Source organism: Crocodylus siamensis, chromosome 1, assembly GCF_052110815.1.
Source record: "Crocodylus siamensis isolate JL-2025a chromosome 1, ASM5211081v1, whole genome shotgun sequence".
NCBI lineage: Eukaryota > Metazoa > Chordata > Crocodylia > Crocodylidae > Crocodylus > Crocodylus siamensis.
In genome coordinates this window covers 384,586,122-384,607,214 of record NC_143395.1, presented here as the reverse complement: position 1 = coordinate 384,607,214, position 21,093 = coordinate 384,586,122, and the positions used below count along the sequence as shown (strand labels likewise).

At 40.3% G+C, this 21,093-nt stretch overlaps 1 long non-coding RNA gene across 1 annotated transcript in view; it reads right to left on the bottom strand.

Moving 5' to 3' along the window:
* Positions 1-1,042: 1,042 nt before the first annotated feature.
* The window catches only part of LOC149875172 (uncharacterized), a 79,073-nt gene continuing 59,022 nt past the window's right edge, over positions 1,043-21,093 (bottom strand). Inside the window, exons 4-6 of the long non-coding RNA XR_016440011.1 lie at positions 19,101-19,209; positions 18,938-19,025; positions 1,043-2,154 (exon numbers count right to left, since the gene is read on the bottom strand). This is a non-coding gene — a long non-coding RNA (uncharacterized LOC149875172). The remainder of the gene's footprint in view (positions 2,155-18,937; positions 19,026-19,100; positions 19,210-21,093) is intronic.

Here is a 21,093-nt window from a genome sequence, read left to right as displayed (position 1 = left end):
GGCAGCAAAATCATCATGGCTGCAACCCTGGGAGGCCCCAGGACCCCAGGTAGGGCTGCTAGGGCCTGCCCAGTGCTGGCCCCAACTTCCACTACCCCACCCATGGCAACTTGTCACACATCAAAGCACACTTGTCTCCATGGGGGTTCCCTGTAGACAAGTAGCAGTGGTGCAAGATGCATCACCACTATTTGTCCCCAGGGAACCAAATATCTGCACAGGTCTGTCCAGAAGGTGCTGGCATCCCAGGAGACAGTTTGAGTGAGGCAGCTCCTAGGATGTCATACTTGCTGGATGTGCCATGTCACACAAGGTTAGGCCCCCAGATCCTTGGAAAAGCAAAACTATTCTTTAGTTGAAGTAATTCTTTCTAGAAATTCCTGTAAATAAAATATTGTTTCTATACCACAAGCATCATCAAAAACTCTATACTACCAGCATCTACTTGCTGCTTCAGGCACAGGCTACAGTGCTCACATAATAGTTCTGGCTATGAAAGGGTTAATACAGGATACTGCCACATTTGCTTGCTAAGCCAGGTACAAGGAGCATTCATCGTGGCAGCTTTGTATTGCACAGTGTCTCCAGGCATGCTTCTCTTCCAGTGAAAAGTCATCTTCCCCACTTAAGACACACCCTGATTTTGAGGGACTTATATTGGGAAAAAAGGTTCATGTGATATGTGAATAAATCCGGTATTTAGAAAAGCCCCGGCAGATTACACAAACAAAAAAATACTTTAAAGAATATTGTGAAGTTTGCTAGGTCAAACACTTTACAGTTAGGAAATGCCAAAATTAACATTGCTCATGCAACTGTATGTATATGTATTACTTTATTGCATGATTACATCAAGTTTTTACATAGCACCCATACCTTAATCAGTATACAGAATGGAATATGCTTGCTGAAAGAAAAGCTTTTAAATATTTTGGGTTTTTTTCAAATTGCTCGATGTGTAAGTCTGTGGTTTATTTATTACTATTTTCAGACCCTGATCTAACAAACTAATTAATAATTAGTCTGGGACTTTGCACAAATATCAATTAATTTATTTTCACAGCTCTCTGGTCAAATGAGAGGGTAATACTGTCCCCATTTCACAGGTGGAATACTAAGGCACAACAAGATTAAAGTTGAAAGTAAATGTTAATTATCGGTGCCAAACTTGAGTCATCTATAACCTGCTTTTTAGCATACTTATTATCACATAGCACTTCGTATGTTCAAAAGATAACGCCCATTGTCAACAGTTGTACTTGTGACTGTCCAGCAGTGAAAATCAGACTCCAAGAGATCAGGCAGGGAGCCCATAAAATGAGGAATATATAATTAGTAACTACTTGGTCAAAGATTGATTTTAGTGACCTGCACCACATCACAGAAATGGTATAGATAAACTCAAATTCTCCAGGATGACATTCAAATGCTTGTACCATGAGGCTCTCTTTCCTTTTACTGTAGCCCTGTTTCATTCATTGCATTTCCTTAAATAGGCCTAACATTGTAATGGTCAAGGTGGTGGCCACTTATGCAAGGAGATATGGATTCTAGTCTCATCTAGGCTGGAATAAAATATGTTGTTACAGGCAACATACAGCTAAGAAAATGGAGGATCCTGTCAGAGGCTGTGGTTCAGGTCATCTCTCTGCTGTGAACTCCTTGTTAGTAGAACTAGGTGAATAAATGGTTTTTGACATAAAAGAGGGAGAGCAACATTTTTTCCTTGTGATAGAGAAAAAATCTCTAAAGGGACATGAAGTAATGGGCTTAAACTGAAGCAAAGCAAATTTAGATGAAATCTCTGAGATCAGGTATCTCTGAATAGGTACCTGAAAAAGGTACCTATCTGTAAGAACAGTAGCACAGTACAAAAAAAACTGTCCAGGAGAGTTGTGTAGCCTCATTCTTTAGAGGTTTTCAAGAAGAGGCTGGATAAGCATTTGTCTAGGATGATTTAGAAACAGCACCTCCTGCATCTTTGTAAGTGGTTGGACATCACGAACCTTGAAGTCTCTTCCAACTATTGTTCCATACTTTCCAAATTCTGCATTAAGTGAGATAAGAGTACTGTAGAAAATGGACTCCTTCATTAAGCAATCCTGAGCGATGTCCACAGTAGATCCATATTGTACACTGGGGAAGGGCAGGGTTCTGTGGGATAAATAGCAATAGAAATAACTGTAGAATTAAAGACTGTACACTTAAGCATGAAGGGTCAGAATTAAGACTGTATATCTAACTTTAATTCTGGCATTTCCTGACTTTGGAGTGTTTGACTGTGCAACCTTAATTATAGTAATTTAATATAGCTTATGTGTACGTAATATAGAAACTTATTCTTACATGGTGGTCTAGTCTTTCCAATATCTTGTACAAAAATCTTGCTTGAATTCTTTTCATAGAATTGCATACACATTCTTAGAAGAATAAAACAAAACCAACAACCTTTGCTTCTAATATATAAATAAAATTCCTGGAATCATTGGAATAATTCAGAACACTAAAGTATGCTTTCAAGGCGCAGTCTAGTAGCATAAGAAATGGGTGTGTGGGGGAGAAATCTGTGGTTCTAAACTGGGAGGATAACTCTAGTTTCTGTACTAATTAGTTGCAAGCTATAGATAACCTGCTCATTTGCATGACAGTATTGACCCCTGAGCATAAATGTAGAGACTAAGGGAAAGTGTATATTTCAACTCCTTTGTGCATGATACACTATCTAACCCAAAGTATATTCATATCATTATAGTTTATACAAGAACACTCCATACAGAAACAGGGAAGCCTATAACCCCATGGGAGCTATGTTTATAACACATGAGGACTGGATAGGCAGTGTGATCTAGTACCAGATGCATAGAAAACTGACTTGAGATTAGGTGACCTGCCCCCTTTTGCTCCAACCTCACACTTGTTGGTTGATCTTCCGTCTGTCTCTTTCAGGTCCTTGGGCACATCTACATGTGCCCCTATGGTACCGTTGTTACTGTGTTGTCACTTAGATGGTACAGTGCCTGTAGTGCACTCTGCACGTGGCGCATCATTTTTAGCTGCTACATTGCTGTAGAGATGCACTATACTGAGGGAGCACATTGCTATGGCTGCAGTATCATGGTTTTTGTGTATGGATGCTACGTCACCATAGCACATTGCTATGGCAATGTAGTGTCACATGTAGATGTGCTCCTTGTGCCTCATTTGTAGTGTCTGGATAACAAGGTACACTTGGAAAATTCTTCAAGATTTAGTGAAGAAAAGCACTCTGCAGAGGGTAGGTGTTGTAATAATGTTATCTAATCAGAGTTCTGTTTTTATATTTGAATGTCTAGTGGCCTTCATGAGTATTAAAAGTGCTATGTCCCCAAAGGAGAGCTTCATCAAGTCTGGGACCCAATTTGATAACCAATTTGCTTTCCAAGCATTTGCTTTCTAGAAGGTCATTCTGAAAATACTGAGTTGTATTTTAAAAAGTGATACTCAATAAGTAAAAATTATTTTAAAATATTTAATTATAGGAGAAATTTGAAGCAACACTTAAAATGGACAGAGAAGAAACTTCTTCTAATCCTGTGAGGAAGAATTCCAAAGACAGGAGCATATTGTCATCTGATCATGTGCTGGGCCTAGATTTATTTAGCACTCTCAGTATTCTGCTAACAGATGTTCACAATACTATTATTAAGGAGGTCCTCCTCCCATGGCAAGGATACTTCCCCTGTGCTTTCTAGGGACTGATATGTAGAGCCAAGCAAATAAGCAGCTTTTTGTGATCACAGCATTAGTCTTAACTTAGATCAGAAGACCTAAAATAAAATGTGAGGCACAAACAGGCTCTGTTAAAACCCTTTCGGCCTTGACTAGTGGGTAAAGAATTATTGTAAAAAAACCCAACTGTATGAAGATTCATAAATAAGGTGTTTAATACTCTGCTAAATTATTATTAAAATAAAAACATATTAAAGAGAAGTATGTTAAAATTCAAAAGGAGATATAAAAAAATGAAATTATTTGATTTTAGTTGCATACAAAGAATCTCATTACTGTTCAGGCTAAACATATTATTTTTATTCTTTTATCTCCTTTTCCACATTTCTAGCATTCTGGCCTATTAAAGGGAAAATGATGTTAAAATTTAATTAACTTCTCACTTTTTACAGTATGGTGCTCACTTCTAGACTTGCTCAATTTGTGTAATAAAATATGTCTTATCTCTCTCAAGTCAACATCAGATTGCATCTCATGCAGTAGCACACTGTTGCAGTATTTCACTTCAAATCATTGTGGGCAAAACTTCAACACAACTTCCCCTTCCTTCTCCCTCTACTTTGTTTTTCCATTTCTACCTAAGAAAGTTGTAGAATTGCTTTCTTTAGAGACTATGGAGAAGATGCTGGATGGGACACTGTCTGGGATGATTTAGGAATAACGTATCATGCATCTATCTATGGGATAGACTAAATGGCATTTCATTCGACCTTATAAGTCTATATGTTTCTAGAGCTACTTCCCTTCTCTCCCTGCTCCTGACCCTGTTCTGATTGCATTGCTTTTAAACATGAACCTTCCTTCCATGTTCAATTCAGGAAACAATTCCGTTTTTTTCTTTTACAAAACCAGAATTTGAGGCTTTAACTTAAAACAATGAATTTCCCTTTAACATACGTACAAACATATATACATATGTGTGTGTATATAAAAATACACAATAATATAATTATATAAGTGTGAGTGTATGTTAAAGATGTGTGTGTGTAACCAAATTGGCATAGATGGAAATTTAATTGTTAATGCCTCTCCATAAACACTTACACAGAACAGCGTTCTTTTCCATGCCCAAATGTTTTTAATGTGCAGTGTCAGGTACCCTATTCACCTTGGAAAATAACCAGCTTCACAGCACTGGGAAGTTGACACTATTTGAATGTGCACTGTTGAAAGAAAAGAGATTTGTTGTGCAGAGTTTTTCAGTAATTTCCAAGGTTGTGTGTGCAAACTCTGCTGACTTCAGAAAGTCAGATTTTCAAAATGTGATTTCTGTGAGTATAAACAGGTAGGTCACTGTGTGCAAAATAGGTGTGTGCTTGCAAGGCAAAGTCCATTTCAGCAGACACAAAGGGGTACCTCTGCATTTACAGAATACCAAGAACTTGGGGAGTGTTTACATAAACTTCCCAGAGGAAGAAGGGGAGGGTGATGATGGGGGTGGGTTTTGCAAGGGAGAATGCAGTGACTATAATGCCCTCTGAAACTCCTTTGAAAGAGTCAATGTGTATGAGTAGCCTAGCAAAGCTCCATGTATCAGTAAAACTTGATTGAGCCAATCCATTTCTATTCTATATTGAACAGAAACAAACATCCTTTGGTTGTATTTGCCAGTGTACATACAAGTATTCGTTCCTCACAAATGTGACCTTGAAATTTGTCTTCAAAGATTCAGTCTTTTTACAGACTAATACATAACAAGGCCAGGAGGGGTTACCAGTTTTTCTAATCTGACCTCTTGGATAACCCAGGCTAAGGAACTATACAAAATTATTAGTATACAGTGCCTAATAATTTTCCTTAAAAGTTTATGCCAGTAACACTTGCTCACTGAAATGGTCTCACACTAACCTAGAGCAGAGCGGTAGTCATATGGCTAAAGGGATTTACTTAAGAATTTGAACAAATAATTTTGGAAAGCCTATTGCTGCACTGTGCAATGCCTAAGTGACAATGCAACTCCTATGCTACATAACAATAAACAAAAGCAAAGAGATATGCAACCAAGTTACTAAACCCAAACAAAACATGTGAGAATTATAATAGTTATGCAGAGCCTATTATTAGAGGTTACATTCAGGATGACAGTGTGTTTTGTCTCCCTATATCTATTAGACTTTTTAACAAGAATAAATCTATATACAATAGGAGCTGAATTCTGTTTCCCTTTGTGACCAGATCCAGATGTGCAGTCATGAGTGGTCTGTGGTTCCGCAAACCTCTTTGCAGCATCCCAGATTGCACACATTGCATGTTAAACTGTGCCCTGAACTGCTAATTTGCAGTGCTGGGCCAAAATTTGCTACCAGGATTTTGTGGTAGCAAAAAAACCCAAACCCTGATAAAAACAAAAAAGCACATAGCATGCCAAAGTGCTGTGTGCTGGGACAAATGAAGAAAAAGGAAAGGAGGTAGCACAGGGCTGCCTGGTCCCTCATCTCCATGCTGTGGAGCCCCCGCACTGATGCATGCTAAGACAAGGGAGCAGCCAGCCCAGGGATGCCTGCTTCCCAATCTCAAGGCACCCTGTGCCCCAGCCAGCCTGGCAGTGGCTGGCAGGGGTGCAGGGTGCCTCAGTGTGGGGGCTCTATAGCACATGGAGATAAGGAAGCAGTCAGCCTTAGGCTGCCTGCTTCCATGGCTCCATGTGCCATTCCCCATCTGGCTGGGGTACAAGGTGGCTCAGTGTGGGGGTTGTCTGCCACCCTGTGCCCCAGCCAGCACCGCTAGACAGCCTGTGGAGCAGTGGGACAATACAAACTGCATGAGCAGGGGCATGCACTGCAGCACAAAGTAGGGGCACAGATTTGTGCCGCTACTATTTGTGCTGCTGCAAACACATGCTCTTGCTCATGTGGACATGGAATGGTGTGTCCAAATGCAATGGTGTAGCTGAAGGGGGCACAAAAGTAGCTGTGGTCACTGTTACATTGTTACAGTCAGTATTAGGGCTGTGCGAAGCTTCAGTCCCTGATTCAGTTCAGCGGAAATTTGGCCCGATTTGGTGGCTGAATCTCCAAATCTGAATCAAATCAGAGGATCCTTTAATGTCTCTGAATTGAATGAGAACCCTCTGAATCGATTTAGAGAGATTCAGAAAGATTCAGCAATTTGGACATAGACACAGATTTAAATGTTTTTTCTACATACCTCCAGGTAGCAGGCAGCTCATGAATGCTGCGATGGTGGGGCAGATGGAATATCCCACAGAAGTGCGGGGGGCTCCTCAGTGCGCTTAGCAAGAGACCCAGAAGTGGACCGAAGCACTTCTAGTCCACTTCCGGGTCCACCGGGAAGTGCGCAGCCCCCCCCACAATTTCCTCCCAGCTTCCATCTCCCCCCAGCTTGGTGACTGGTGTCTTCTGGGTCTGGGAGGGACCCAGGGTCCCCACACAGCCAATTGCTGAGCTAGGGGGGACTTCCAGTCCACTTCCAGTTTCACCACTGAGCATGTAGGGGGCCCCCCCATGCTCTTGTGGGATGCTTCATCTGTCCCAGCATCACAGTGTTCATGAGCTGCACTGGTACCTCGAGATATGTAGAAAAAACATTTAAATCTGTGTCTATGCCCAAATCGCTGATTCTCCGAATCAGCATTGAATCTTCAGATTTGGATTCGGCCAAATCGAATCAGGGACAGTGATCCAAATCAACGAATCAAATCACTGCACCCGATTTGGGCTAAATCTGAATACAAATCAAATAGGGCCCACTCTCACAGCCCTACTCAGTATAGTACGTCAGCGTCTGCCCCAGATGAAGAACTACCCTGTTATGCCTCTGTCCAAATGGAATTTGGACAGAGTAACTATAACTATATAACTATAATTATAGTTTATAATAGTAACCTATTGTTACTGTACTGATCTCAGATATCATAACAAGGTACCTTTAACAGGTATAAACATACTTAGTTACACTGGCAGAGCTGTAGTTTATAACTACTGAGAATCTGACCTTCCAGTTTATAGCAGTGTTTGTGTAGTGTTCTTGATAGTTCTTCACAGAGTAGACTCTTATAGTATGGTGTTTAAAGGTGTTTTGTGCTCTGATCTTTACACTAATAAAAATGGTCTTAGCTGCAAAATTTGGTTCACATCCTAATGTTAACCCCCTCCTCCAAATTTCAGAGAGCTCAGATTTAAAATTTTTCTTCAGATCTTGGCTCTAATTAGAATAAGGGGAATATGGACCAAGAAATTCAGTTAATGCCTGTCTGAATAATAATAATCTTTCTATTTTTGTACAGCTTTACTTTCTCACAGTTTTGTCATTCCATTGGCAAATATAGTCTCTCAGCCTTGGAAACTGAAAGCATTTCACTGCTAAGGATTTGCTTTTTTGAACATAGAATAGACAGAATATAGTGGGGGCAGCAGCAGCAATAGAACAAGCCAACAAAAATCCCACATCAACAAAGTATCAATAATGACTCACAAGACTTACAGATTGTTACCTAACCTGTGATTCAAGGTGTCTGAAATAAATGTTTAAACTCAGCACGAACTACACTTGAAAATATAAGCTGAATTTTCAAGTCTGCAGTAGATAACAGAATGATAAAGGAGGGTTCTAGCAAAAAACAGTAAAGATGTCTGGACAATCAAGAAGCCAGAAAGCCAGAGGTCTTTTCTACAGAATAATCTTGTAGCAATAGTAGAACTAAGTTGCACATCCAAGCACTTTGTATGGGTGCTATCAGGCTAAGTAAAAGCACAATACTCCACAACTGAACGCACTAGAGCAACGGCTTCTGTTCAAACTGTAATAGCATTGCACTTCATAATCTCTCCCCTAGTTTTTGTAGGAAAAGGGCCCTGACTGAGCTTTCCATATGTTTATTTTAAATAGCTGAAAACTCCCATGTAAATTCATGCCCTGGTATTTTGGCTGGAGTTCATTTTCACTCCTGGACAGAAAAACTGATGTCCAGTAGTTTTGGGTTGGCTTTGTTGTTTATGTATGAGGCCCTCACTTGTTTTGGAGGGGTTGGTGACTACTTTCTATTAGTGGAAGCAGTCCCCACAAGATGTTGAAATCAGTGGTGTAAGTGGTGCTGTTGATACTGGTATATGTAAAAAAGCCCACCATGTAGTCTGAAGCCCTTAATTGCAAGCAGTGAACCATACTGTATGCCACTGTTGACTTTTATTTATCAGTGTGACTATTTCTGACATTCATCGGGCTACAACAGAAGCTGTTTCTTGACTTAACAGCTTTGAAATTGCTTTAGAAGTTATCTGCATGTGAAAGAAGAAACAGAAGAATGTCAAAGTATCTCAGGATCTAGATTACTATATATTATAAGAAAAGTTGGAGCATTGTTTTAGCTGTGATTGGGCCACGAAATGTATGAGAAGCAAAGGTTTGGTTTTTTGCGGTATCTTTTATTGGACCAACTCAGTGTGTCTAGACAAGACACTCACTACTCTGTAGCTCATTAATAATGTGCAGTAACTCATTACTACTGCACAATAGTGTCACCAGGCACTGTTCCAGGACGCTGCTGTGCAGTAATGCCGGTTACTGCGCAGTCATTTAGTACTTGGTTATGCAAGGATTAAATGACTGTGCAGTAACAACTGCTCAGTGGGCATCTCATTTAGACATACCCACTTTGTAGTTAGGGGAGACATCTCTCCCAGGTACAAAGTTGGTTCAATAAAAGTTATCACCAAAACTCCTTGCCTTGCATATACATTTTAAGTCAATTATATACCATGTTGTAGATATTCTGTTATGAATTTTTAAAAGTATGATATTATCAGATCTGTATCTGATTTTGTAATATATTGCCCTGGCTCAGGAAGGATGCTATGGATATGTTGGTTTTGTAAGTCCTATTTAATTGCAAACATATATTTGAACTTGAGAGTGCCAATCAAATTTGACACCAACAGACAATAAGATTTTTTTTCACTTTCAACAATCACTGACTTGTCACAGTAGTTTAAGTTTACATTTTAGCTTAAAAATATTATTTTCTAGAATTCTGATCTTCTCCACAATGCCTGGATGGGGTCCTGCTAAGCAGTGGCTGGAGGTGGGCAGGGGTGGGGTGAGCTGGGCATTGTGTGTGTGTGTGTGTGTGTGTGTGTGTGTGTGTGTGTCCTTGCCCATACCCCTGCTTCCCCAGTTCAGTGCCTACAGGCTGCTAGCCAGCTAGGCCCTTCTTTGGAAACTCAGGTGGGACCTGTTGCTTGGAGTGAGCTGCTGGCTGCAGGGGACAGATGGGGCTGCAGCAGCTGGAGGTTTTCTTTGCCAGGGAGCAGGGGGAACTGGGGGAGCAGCAACTGCCGTGGGACAAAGGGAAGTGGGTGTTGAGCTTGGTGGCACTGTGCATGGGAGCTGGGTGGCATGCTGACAGCCTGACAGCACAGCAACTTCCCATGCACCTGCTGTGTGCTGGGCTGGAGGAGGAAGTAGGCATGTTTGTGTGTGTGTGTGCATGCATCTGGACACATGTGCATGCACCTCCCCCCATACCCCTCATTTTGCACAATCCCCAAAATGTTAATTGATAAAAATCTAAATAAATGCTTAAAATAAAAATCAATATTATCCATTTAAATTATTAAGAAATAAGAAAAAATTCTGCCAACCTACAGATGATGCAGTCTTGTTCCTGCCATTTTCCTATTAAGGTTTTGTCATCTGCATTTGATTAATTGGAAACCTCCACTGTGAACATTTTTGCCTGTGTTCTTCCCCCTTGCGTATGTTTCCTGTCTTTCTGTGAGACTCTCTGAGTTCCCTTTTTGTCTCTCATTCCCTGTGATTACCAAGGATGTGCCCTACCTACTGTTTCGAAGTACTCCCATTTGAATGGGAACCATCAAGTTATAATGACTTTCCAGTATCTTTAGTCTGGGAGATACAGTTCAAAACCCTAACAACTGGTTTCCATCTTGATGTGGGCTAAGTGGTTGTGTTTTGGTAGGATTGATTTGCTAGAGGAAGGAAGGTCTGGTGATTGTGAAGTCCATAAGCATGCAGAGAAAAAATTGGGAGGAAAAAACTGTACTCTTTCAAGATCCTTCTACTTGAAACATCTTTTCACAGACTCAAGCAGATGGCATTGCATTATGCTATAGTTGACTCAAGGTTATTATGTTTTCTTTAAAACTGTCCCACTAAAGACTGACTTATTTTAAAAATGAAAGCTGAGATTAAAAAGACAGACTAGGGGACTAGGTGGGATACCATGGCACTGTATACTACCCCAACTAGAGAGGCAGATACGCTTGTATATATGTATACATATGTGAATATGATCATAGGATCTTTTGGAAGGGACCTCACAAGGTCATCTAATTCAGTTCTGCCACTCAAGGCAGGATCATCCCTGACTAAACTATCTCAGCCAGTTGTCTCAACCTGCTCTTGAAAATGTTCAAAGACAGAGATCCCGCAACTTCTTTAGGTACCCTGTTTCAATGCTTAACCACCCTCAAGACAGATAGTTCTTTTTAATCTCCAACCTAAATTTCCTTTGCTGCAGGTTGAGCCCATTGCCCTTAATCCTGAACTCCACACCCTCAGCAAATCACCTAAATAGTCACCCACATCACATACTTTGTTGTATCTATTCTTGATAATACAGCTTAAGCTTTATAAAAAGCAGTGGTGACTTTTCCCTTTCCTGTGACTTGTCCACAAGAATTCAAAATTGTTCAATGAATATGCTGTTTGGAAAAGAAAATCTTTCTAAATAAGTGTGACAACACTCCTGGTATGGCCCATGGCTTTATTTTCCATTAATAGTCTAAAAAATTAACTCTCATTCCTCTAATTCCTATGATTAATACATTTACAAATATAAACAAAGCAAAATCAGTGAACTTTATTCACAAAAATAATAACAAATATGTAATTGCTGTGTTCTCCAAGATCTAAAGATCACTCATTTCCATAAAAAAATGTCAATTTAAAAGGTACAGTCACAATTTTGTTGTACAGCAAACAAAGGTGGCAAAACAAAAGAGAAGAGAAGCTTCAAGTATATAAGAGAAAGGCCAAAAATACTCTGAGCTACAAATAGGTTATTGTCCCCTTTTTGACAATTGAACTCATATCCTCATAAATTATATCAAAAGTCTCCTCAGGAGAAGTAATGGGGCCTTAATGTAAAATATCAATAAAAGAATTAAAATTCTTCTCACACACCATTTCCAGATTTTATGAAGATGTCTTCAGGACAATAAGTAATTATTTCTGTTTGCTTTTATACAAAGGTACCTAGGTTGCCAGCTAACCAGGTATATAAAGCATGAAGAATAGAACCCATGAGCTGGGTTTAAAAAACACATAGATTGCTTCTCAGCTGTCTGGAAAAACAACTCCAATTACTCATTTTGTGAAGAGCTCACATTGCTTGGGCTAGTTTAACTTTCTTTTCAATGAAGGTTAATAGGACACACACACACACACTCTTTTCTAAGAATATCATACCATCTAGCAGTCAGCATTTCACTGTTCACCTTGTCAAAACTATGCTGTCTTTAAGAAGAAATGACAGAGCTCACAAGTTTAGATGTAAACACAGTAGAACAAATATCCTGCCCAGCAGCATTCTAGTGCATCTCTTAATTTTAAAAATATTGCTCTGGGCCAAACCAATTTTGCCCAGCACAAATGGAAATTCACTCATTTGATTTAAGTCTCCTAAAGGCCCCTACTAATTTTAGTGACAGTTGATACTGAACATGTTTCATTGCACATTTCTTCTTACAATGGGTTCAAAAGAAGGGATGTAATAGACAGTCAAAAAGTCTCAGAATGCTTATGAATTTAGGAGGTCTATATTTTATCGCAAATTTAAAATTAGTCCCATTTTGTTCAAATATTTACACTAAAACTAGATCAGTCTTTCTGAGTAAAATGTAGCCCTTTTCCAGGTAGCATTTAATGGAACATCATAAGAACCTACAGAAAACACATGGTATAACTCTCACCAAAAAAATCCATGGCTCTGGATGGCCAGGGTCTATTGCTCTCTGCACATGCTGCTGCTGCATGCATCATGCCACTTTTTTTTGCAGTGATTTTTTGATGCCGGGATCTCCTGGTATCAAATTTTGTGTCGCATGGCAGATCGGCGCATGTGTGCTGTGTTTGGTTTGTGGTGCCTTAAAGAGCTTTGAGGTGCCGCAAACCCCATGGGTGTACTCATCTGGATGTGCCCTGGAAGTTCATGTGCTTTGGGCTGAACAAGTATCCTGTAATATAGGCTAAGTTGTCACTGGTACTTACAATGGTAACTACAAATGTTGGCACTTATACACAATTTAGATTGTATTTCTACCCGTGAGGGACAGGATGACCCAGGTACATGCTGGAAGGAAAATAGAGGAGGAGGGCGGCCCTCCCATCTTTTAACCTAGTAACTTAGTGATTAGGGCACTTACCCAGAATATAAAGCCCCTTTACTTGCATTTTTCCTGCCTAACAAAGTGCCCTAACTTCCAGGCCATGGGGCAGGGTCTTCTCTAGCCCTCCTTTTGAAGCTTGCCCAGAGGGAAAACATAATCTGGTAATAAGAGCACTTTGTTGCGAAGCAGAAGATACAGATTCAAAATCCCCCTGGGTGAAAGAGGCCTAGAACCTTGGTCTCTCCATCTCTGGACAAGCAGCCTACTCACTAGGCTATTGGGCTAAAAGGAGAGAGAGATCTCCTCTAGTGGAAAACACTTGCTGGTAATGCATGTTTTGTGTTTTGGGAAATTTCCAGTGTTAGGTGCATACCCAATGAATTTTATTCCCACCTAGAGCCCGTGACCATAGCATGGCCCTTGGAGTATGCGCAGAGGGGAAATACAGGGCAAGTGTAGCTGTGAGGTCCCGTCCAGCTCTAAATTTTTTTAAAAATTAAAAAAATTATAGAATCCACAATGAGGGGCTATTTTATGGCAAAACTATGAAAAAATTGGACCCTAGTGCACTGCAGCCATGTGCAACACACCATAGAAGAGAGTCTAGAAAGGTATCTCAACTTCATCGCAGAAGTGAAAGGAATCTGATACCTCAAGAAAGCAAGCATAATATCAATAGTGCTCTCAGTAAATAGAGCTATACGGCCTTAACTACATTGAAAACAGTGAAAGTACTTCATTCAAAAAGTTATGCTTTTATAGCTGGCAAGGGTTACCTGAAAGGTTCTGTCTCTGAAAATAAGATGCAACTTGGCCATTCATAATGCTTTGAGCTTAGGGTACCATCAGCTTCATTAAAAAACTGTGATTTTTGGTTATAAATGCAGAGGAGTGATATTGGATTTTAAAATGCAGAAAATGCTTTAGTCTAAAGGATTTTCCTGGGGTAGGAAAACTTGTCACCTTCAATAACTGTTTTTCCACATTTTCCCTGGCACTATCCAAATATGTCATTTTCATTCTGAAGGGAAAGGAACACTATGAAAAGTATTGCAGTTTATTTTTGATAGGGCTTCTGAAGAATAAGAAAAATGTATTCTCCTTATGTCATTTGGTTTAGGAACTGGATCTGGTAAACATTAGTTCTGAAAAATCAGGTTGGTATTTGGTGCAGTTACTTCAGCTAAGTTAGTGGTATTTGAAAAAGGATTCCTAGTTGGACAAACAGTAACACTTCTGAGAAAGCTGTGCAGCCAGCAAGGTACACACAGAGGATGAACTTCTGATACAAACATATGGAGCTTGGGGTGAAGAGGAGTGGAGTGGTGCTGCCCAGACATCTGGCACGTGGACCATCTGTCTGGGACACAGCAAGATGGTAGAGGGAGGAGGATTTGGGGAGCATGCTGGCAGACATACTTTATTTCTTCTCTGCAAATAAGCAATATAGCTGGCTGTGGGCCTAGCCACAATTCCTAGCTGACAAGCCATGCCCCTTGGGGTTGAGGTGTGCCAACTAATATGGAAGCTGGGCCCCCTCCTAGTCCCCTGAGCATAAGGTTCTGCTCTGCTTGTTATACAGAGGGAAAAGGTTAATGCTTTTGTTTTCCTGCTCAGATCTAGGCAGTATTTGACCAAGGCTGGGTACAGGAACTGGAGAGGTTTTGTTTTGTTTCCTTCTTTGGTTTTTTTTGTATGTGTTTGCAAGGGCTAGAAATATAAAAAGCATTGTAATGCTAGATCGGAAACATTTTGCTCTTCTCAGTCACTGTGCTAAGAAGGTAATGCATCTTTCTTTCAAAGTATATAGTGGAATTGAATACTAATACGTGCACTAAAGCGTCTTCTTAACCCTGCAATCTCTATTGGCTAGTACTTGTAGAAATGATACAATAGCATCAGCAATAAGGTGAGTTGTTGTTCCTTGATCTTATTGTGAATCACTCATTCAGCTTAAAAATTTAGAAGAAGCATCAGAAATTATAGGCTGCCTCAGTTGAAGTCAGGGCTCTGCCACTGTCCAGTACTTTTGATGCCAAATATGCCAAGATCTGATGCCAGGATTATAAAATGAGAAAGCCATTATGGTTGCTGTTTACAAGAGCATGTACAGCCCTGTTTTCTCAGTGGTATATTTTTATTAAAATGATAAAAATTAAATGACTAGAAAGTCCATTTTATGCCAGCAAAAAGACTACTCAATATACTGCTAGCCACACTTTGCCTGTCTACAAACCAACTACAGCTTGCTACGCTAAAGATTTGAATCATTCATATATATATATATACCATATATGTGTGTATAGACATATACATCACTCTCTTTCTCTCTCTCTCTCTCCACACACACACACACACACACACACACACATCTATATATATCTATATATAGATATTATAGGTTTAGTTATTTAGCCATATATAAAATATAGCTGAATATATGGGGAAATAAATATAGGTTTATTTGCCCATGTATAGATATAGGTTTATTCCATAACAGAAAAGGAGAGTAAATAAAAGATGAAGCAGAGAGAGATGAAGCACACATGCATGTGCACATCCATATATATAAATAAATATAGTTAAATAAATACATATTTTATATCTATCTATTTATCTATCTAAATATCAATATACACACAGAGATTCATAGATTCATAGAAGCTAGGGTTGGAAGGGACCTCAACAGATCATCGAGTCCAACCCCCTGTGTAGGCAGGAAAGAGTCCTGGTGTCAAATGACCCCAGCCAGATGCCTGTCCAGCCTTCTCTTAAAGACCCCTAAGGTAGGGGAATGCACCACCTCCCTTGGAAGCCCATTCCAAATTCTGGCCATCCTTACCGTGAAGAAGTTCTTCCTGATGTCCAGGCTAAACCCGGACATCCTGGGGACCTGGTAACTGTCTATAAACTCACTAGGGGGGACCAGAAGGGCTTGGGAGAGAACTTGTTTCCCCTAGTGCCCCCTGGCATAACAAAGAATAACAGACAGAAGTTCTTGGAGAGTAGGTTTAGATTAGACATCCGTAAGAACTACTTCACAGTTAGGGCGGCTAGGATCTGGAACCAACTTCCAAGGGAAGTGGTGCTGGCTCCTACCCTGAGGCTCTTTAAGAGGAGGCTTGATGCCTACCTGGCTAGAGTCATCTGAGTCCAGTTTTTCTCCTGCCCAGGCAGGGGTCAGACTTGAAGATCTACAAGGTCTCTTCCAACCCAACTTCTATGATTCTATAAGCCAGCTCTCTGTAAGTCTGTGGTCATTGTTCCTTGTTACCCCAAGAGGCACTCTGGTGAACAGAGCATCTTCAATCCCTTGCTGCATCCCCCTAATTAATTTGTAGGCGGCCACAAGATCACGTCTCAGCCTTCTCTTGTGGAGGATGAAGATGTCCAGGTCCCTCAATCTCTCCTCATAGGGCTCGTCCTGTAAGCCCCTGACCATACCATATAAGTGGCTCTCCTCTGAACCCTCTCGAGTCTATCAACATCCTTCTTGAAGTACAGCACCCAAAACTGGACGCAGTACTCCAACTCTAGAGGGGAAGTATCACCTCCCTGGTTCCATTTGTCACACATCTGCTGATGCATGATAAAGTGTGATTAGCTTTGCTGATGATTTCGTCATGCTGACGACTCATGTTCATCTTGGAGTCCATTGTGACTCTGATATCCCTTTCCACTTCTGTGCTGCTGAGAAGGTCACTTCCCAGCCAGTAGATGTGCTGGTTATTTTTGCGACCCAGGTGCAGCAGTCTGCATTTGTCCTTGTATGTGTGTGCATGTATGTATATGAATGTATTCAGGCTGTGCAAAACACAGACCAAATAACATCATTTCGTCTTAACATCTGTTTTGCCATTTCAAAGGGACAGTGTTTTGTTTTGTTGTTTCATTTTGTTTTGAAGCACTGTCTCATTTCATTTAGTCAAAACTGTTTCACTGTTTTGACGAGTTTCAACATTTCACCCATAGGCTATAATGGGGAATCATGAGAATGCCTAAAACATTATCATTTCATGCCTGATATGGATGAACATTTTAGAGATAGTAGCTCCTTCCGAGAGCATGAAGACTTCAAAGTTTCAAAGAGATAGGTACAGAGGTTTCTGAGAAACTGCACCTCAAAGTATTCAAACAAAAAGTCCTGACACTTGCATGCTACTCACGGGGGTGTGCACCACTCACAGGGACCACTGGCCACATTGGCCCAGGTCCTGCATGCACAGAAGTGACACACAGGGCTCATGCACACAGGACCCAGGAGGATAAAGTTAGACATGTTTCAAATGCAAAGCTTTCTTCTGCAATAACATATCCCAAGTGCAAAGGAGAGCTTTTATAAAGGTTTGCTGCAGAAGTTGCCTGTGTGCACATGGTAAAAGGGGGCAGGGACATTGCTGCTTCCCTCCTTTTAGTTAGATGAGAGAAAGGTCAAATATTAACTCCTGGAACTGTCACAAAGAAAGGCAAAACTATAAAAAATACTGTATTGTGGCTTGAGAGGGAAAAGGCTCTAATAATGTAGAAGCTGCCTTGAGACTCCAGACCCCAGACAACTAAGGTTTGAGAAACAACTGATGAGGAGCAAAGCTCTTCAGCAGCTAAAGAAAGATCCATACATGCACCCAAGTTGTCTCCCAAGGCATCTACAACTCTTTAACAATCTGAAAATATGGTGCGTCTAGGAAGGAAAAGGAATCACTTAATTTGCATTGAGGATGATTTAGGTGGGATGTTAGGGAAATCTTTCTATTTACTATTCTGGTGAAATACTGGAACAGGCTGCATAGGGAGGCTGTGGAGTCTCCTTCCATGGAAATTTTAAGAACCATTTTGACATTTATTAGGACTGTGTGAAGTTTCACTGGCTGTTTTGTTTTGACATTTCAAGCTTGAAACAGCAAAATCAAAATGAAATGAAGGGCTTTGAAACAGCCTAGAAATGAGACGAGGGCAGTTGAAACATTTGGAAAGCTTTGAAATGTTTTGTGCTCTGGGGGAGGGATGGAAAAACAGCATAAAAAGCAGCATTGTTTGAACTGAGCTGCTTTCTGCCTTGTGGTCAGTCACTGAGCTGTGTCTTCCAGCAGCTCAGCAGCATCAGAAAAAAAAGGCTATCATTTCCTACTTGCTTGCCTGTTACTAGCAAGAGGAATTCCTCAATATCTTTTGCTTTCTATACCATTTTATTGTTATATTCATTCATTCCTTTCAATGTATTGCTCCCCCAAAATCTGTTTTTGTTTTTGTTAGTCTATTTTGATTCTTTTCCCCCAGAAAAGAAAACTGTGCTTTCTCTCAAAGTGTGCATTCCATTCACTGTGCAGGGAAGCACAGTATATATTGCATATTATAATATAGAATTTATTCAGGAATACACACTACCTACATTTATATATTTTATTTATTCCATAAATACATAAATACATACATGCATTACATAAATACACATATATACAATTATCTTATCTACATATAGTATACAAATCAGATTATACTACAGAAGAACACATAGGTTTTCCAGCACATCAAGGCAAAGACACTATGAAGCACACCTTGAAGTGTGCTGGAAAGGCATCTGGCAAGCATTCAGGGAGTGATGGAAGAGAGGGTAGAGGGAGTGTTGTAGGTTCCTCCCCAAACTGAGATGCAGCCTCTTTCCTACAATAAGCAGGCATGGGGCTTCTAGTTCTACAGGCAGCAAGGAGAGGGGAGCAGTGCCATTGCCTGTGCCTCAGTCTGCATCCCCTCCAAGACAACCAGCCATAACACCCCACCACCACCACCACCACCACCATTACCTGACAACAAGCAGCAGCACCAGCACATCTAAACCCCAGGCCTGGGGCTGGTGGGAGAGTTCTCTGGCAGCTGCTGGAGAAGAAGCTCCTGCGCAAAAGGAAAGAAAGGCTCTGTGACAGTTTGGCTGCCTGAGAAGCTAGTGCCACTGTGCTGGTTACTTACCTGTTGTTATTTAAAGTGGTGGACCAGGCTGAGACTGTAGGGGAGGAGGAGACCTCATTGGGGCACACTACCCTGTCATGTAGAGGTCCCAGCGCCAGTGAGGGAGCACCTTAACACACACACAAAGTCACATATTACACAAGTTTTGCTTGTCAGCATCTTGAGGTGCAGTTTCCCACAAACCCCTACACCTATCTCCTTGAAACTTGATAGACTTTGTGGCCTCAGCAGGGGCTACGATCCCTGCAGTTTTCACTCCACTGTCCCTTCACATGTACAAGTGACACGAGTTTTGCTTTCTAGAATTTGAGGTACTGTTTCTGCAAAACTCCTGCACCTATCCCCTTGAAACATGGCAAGTGTCATGGACTCTGAAGGGGCTATCATAGCTGCAAGTTTCATTTGAATCAGGCAAGAAATGACAATGCTATAGGCAGTTTCATGATTTCCTATTATAGCCTATGGGTGAACCGTCAAACAGTGTCGAAACAGCAAAACAGTTTTGATGAAATGAAATGGAACAGTGCTTCGAAATTAAATGAAACATTGAAATGACAAAATGGAAGTCAAAATGAAATGGAGCTGTTTCACACAGCCCTAACATTTATCTCTGGGAGATGGTATTTCTTAGTGCAATGGGCTGGACTACACTGTCCCTTCCAGCATTACATTTTTACAGTTTTATTGGTCTGTAGAACTTTTTTTCATAGTCCTTAGGATAGCTCCATTAATACAAATGATGGATTGTCTGAAACAGAAGAAAGAAGGAAAAGGTTGGAAATTAGAAAAAAGTTACCCCATAGATGCTATTGTTTCCCTTCCACAAAGATTAAGAGTAATTGCTTCATTTCTCTGGCATCTATTGGTAGATATTGACTTTTTAAAGAAAAAGATAAAATAAGATGGAGAAAGGGAAGGAGTGGATCAGAAGGAGGTTGCTTTATTATCAAGCCACTGAGTAATTGGCTGCTTTTCAGAGATATTTCCAGCCTAGCATGGCAATGTACAATAGATACGGTAAGAACTGGGCTACATTAGCAGCACTGTGTGTTGTGAATTTTGACCAACTCTGGCTTTGCCCTACTTTGTTTAAACTTGTAGGTTTCCCTCTTGTAAGACCTGTGAAACTTACAAGATTTTAGGGACATTTGTAGAAAAGGGTATCATCAGAACTCACTGGATTTAGTTTTACTTTAGTTTAGTTTGAGATGCTACCTGAAAAAGAATCTATAACCAAACCACTGAACTGAACCAGACCTTTCTGCCTATACCCCGTGCTGCAGCATTCTCCATTCATAACATCACCACATTATTGCCTGCTGTCTGGCAATGATGACAATGAATGATTAGTAAAACAAGGTGAAACAATGACATAATGTCTATAAAATAATTACAAAGAAATGTTAGGTATTAATGAATTGGGGTTTCTAAACAAAGTCTATGAAGCACCAATGTTTGGGTTCATTTCAGCTGTTCTGAACCTGTGAAATGTGGATGGATTTAAATTTTTTTCCACAAGTGGTTTGTAATGAGAACTGTTAAATTTCAATATCACCCACTTTGCCCTCTGATCTTTGTTGGATGTTTTACCATACTTTAAACTGCCTAACTGAAATTATTTTTGAAAGTTCAGGTACTGCATGAACATACAGACATTTCATCATTGAAATAAAGCTGAAGGTTTTATGCAAATCTTCAAATACACACACGACAGGATTTGGCACAACTTCTTAATATCACATCCTTTTAATAAAAAATCAGCTCTTTGTTAAGTACACATGTTCACTGGTGCAGTAGTCCTTGCTGAATTTCTGACTGGATGTCATATTTCCTTTAGTCTGAGTCTGAAAATGATTTAAAATTAGAGCTATAGAAAATTGGTTAAGAGAGTTGCAAATTGAGCTTGCAAGCTTCCTGCCATTCAGTTGATGTCTTTGCCCTCCATTTACAACTTCAAGATATCCATTAGGCTTATGAATCAGATCATAAATGT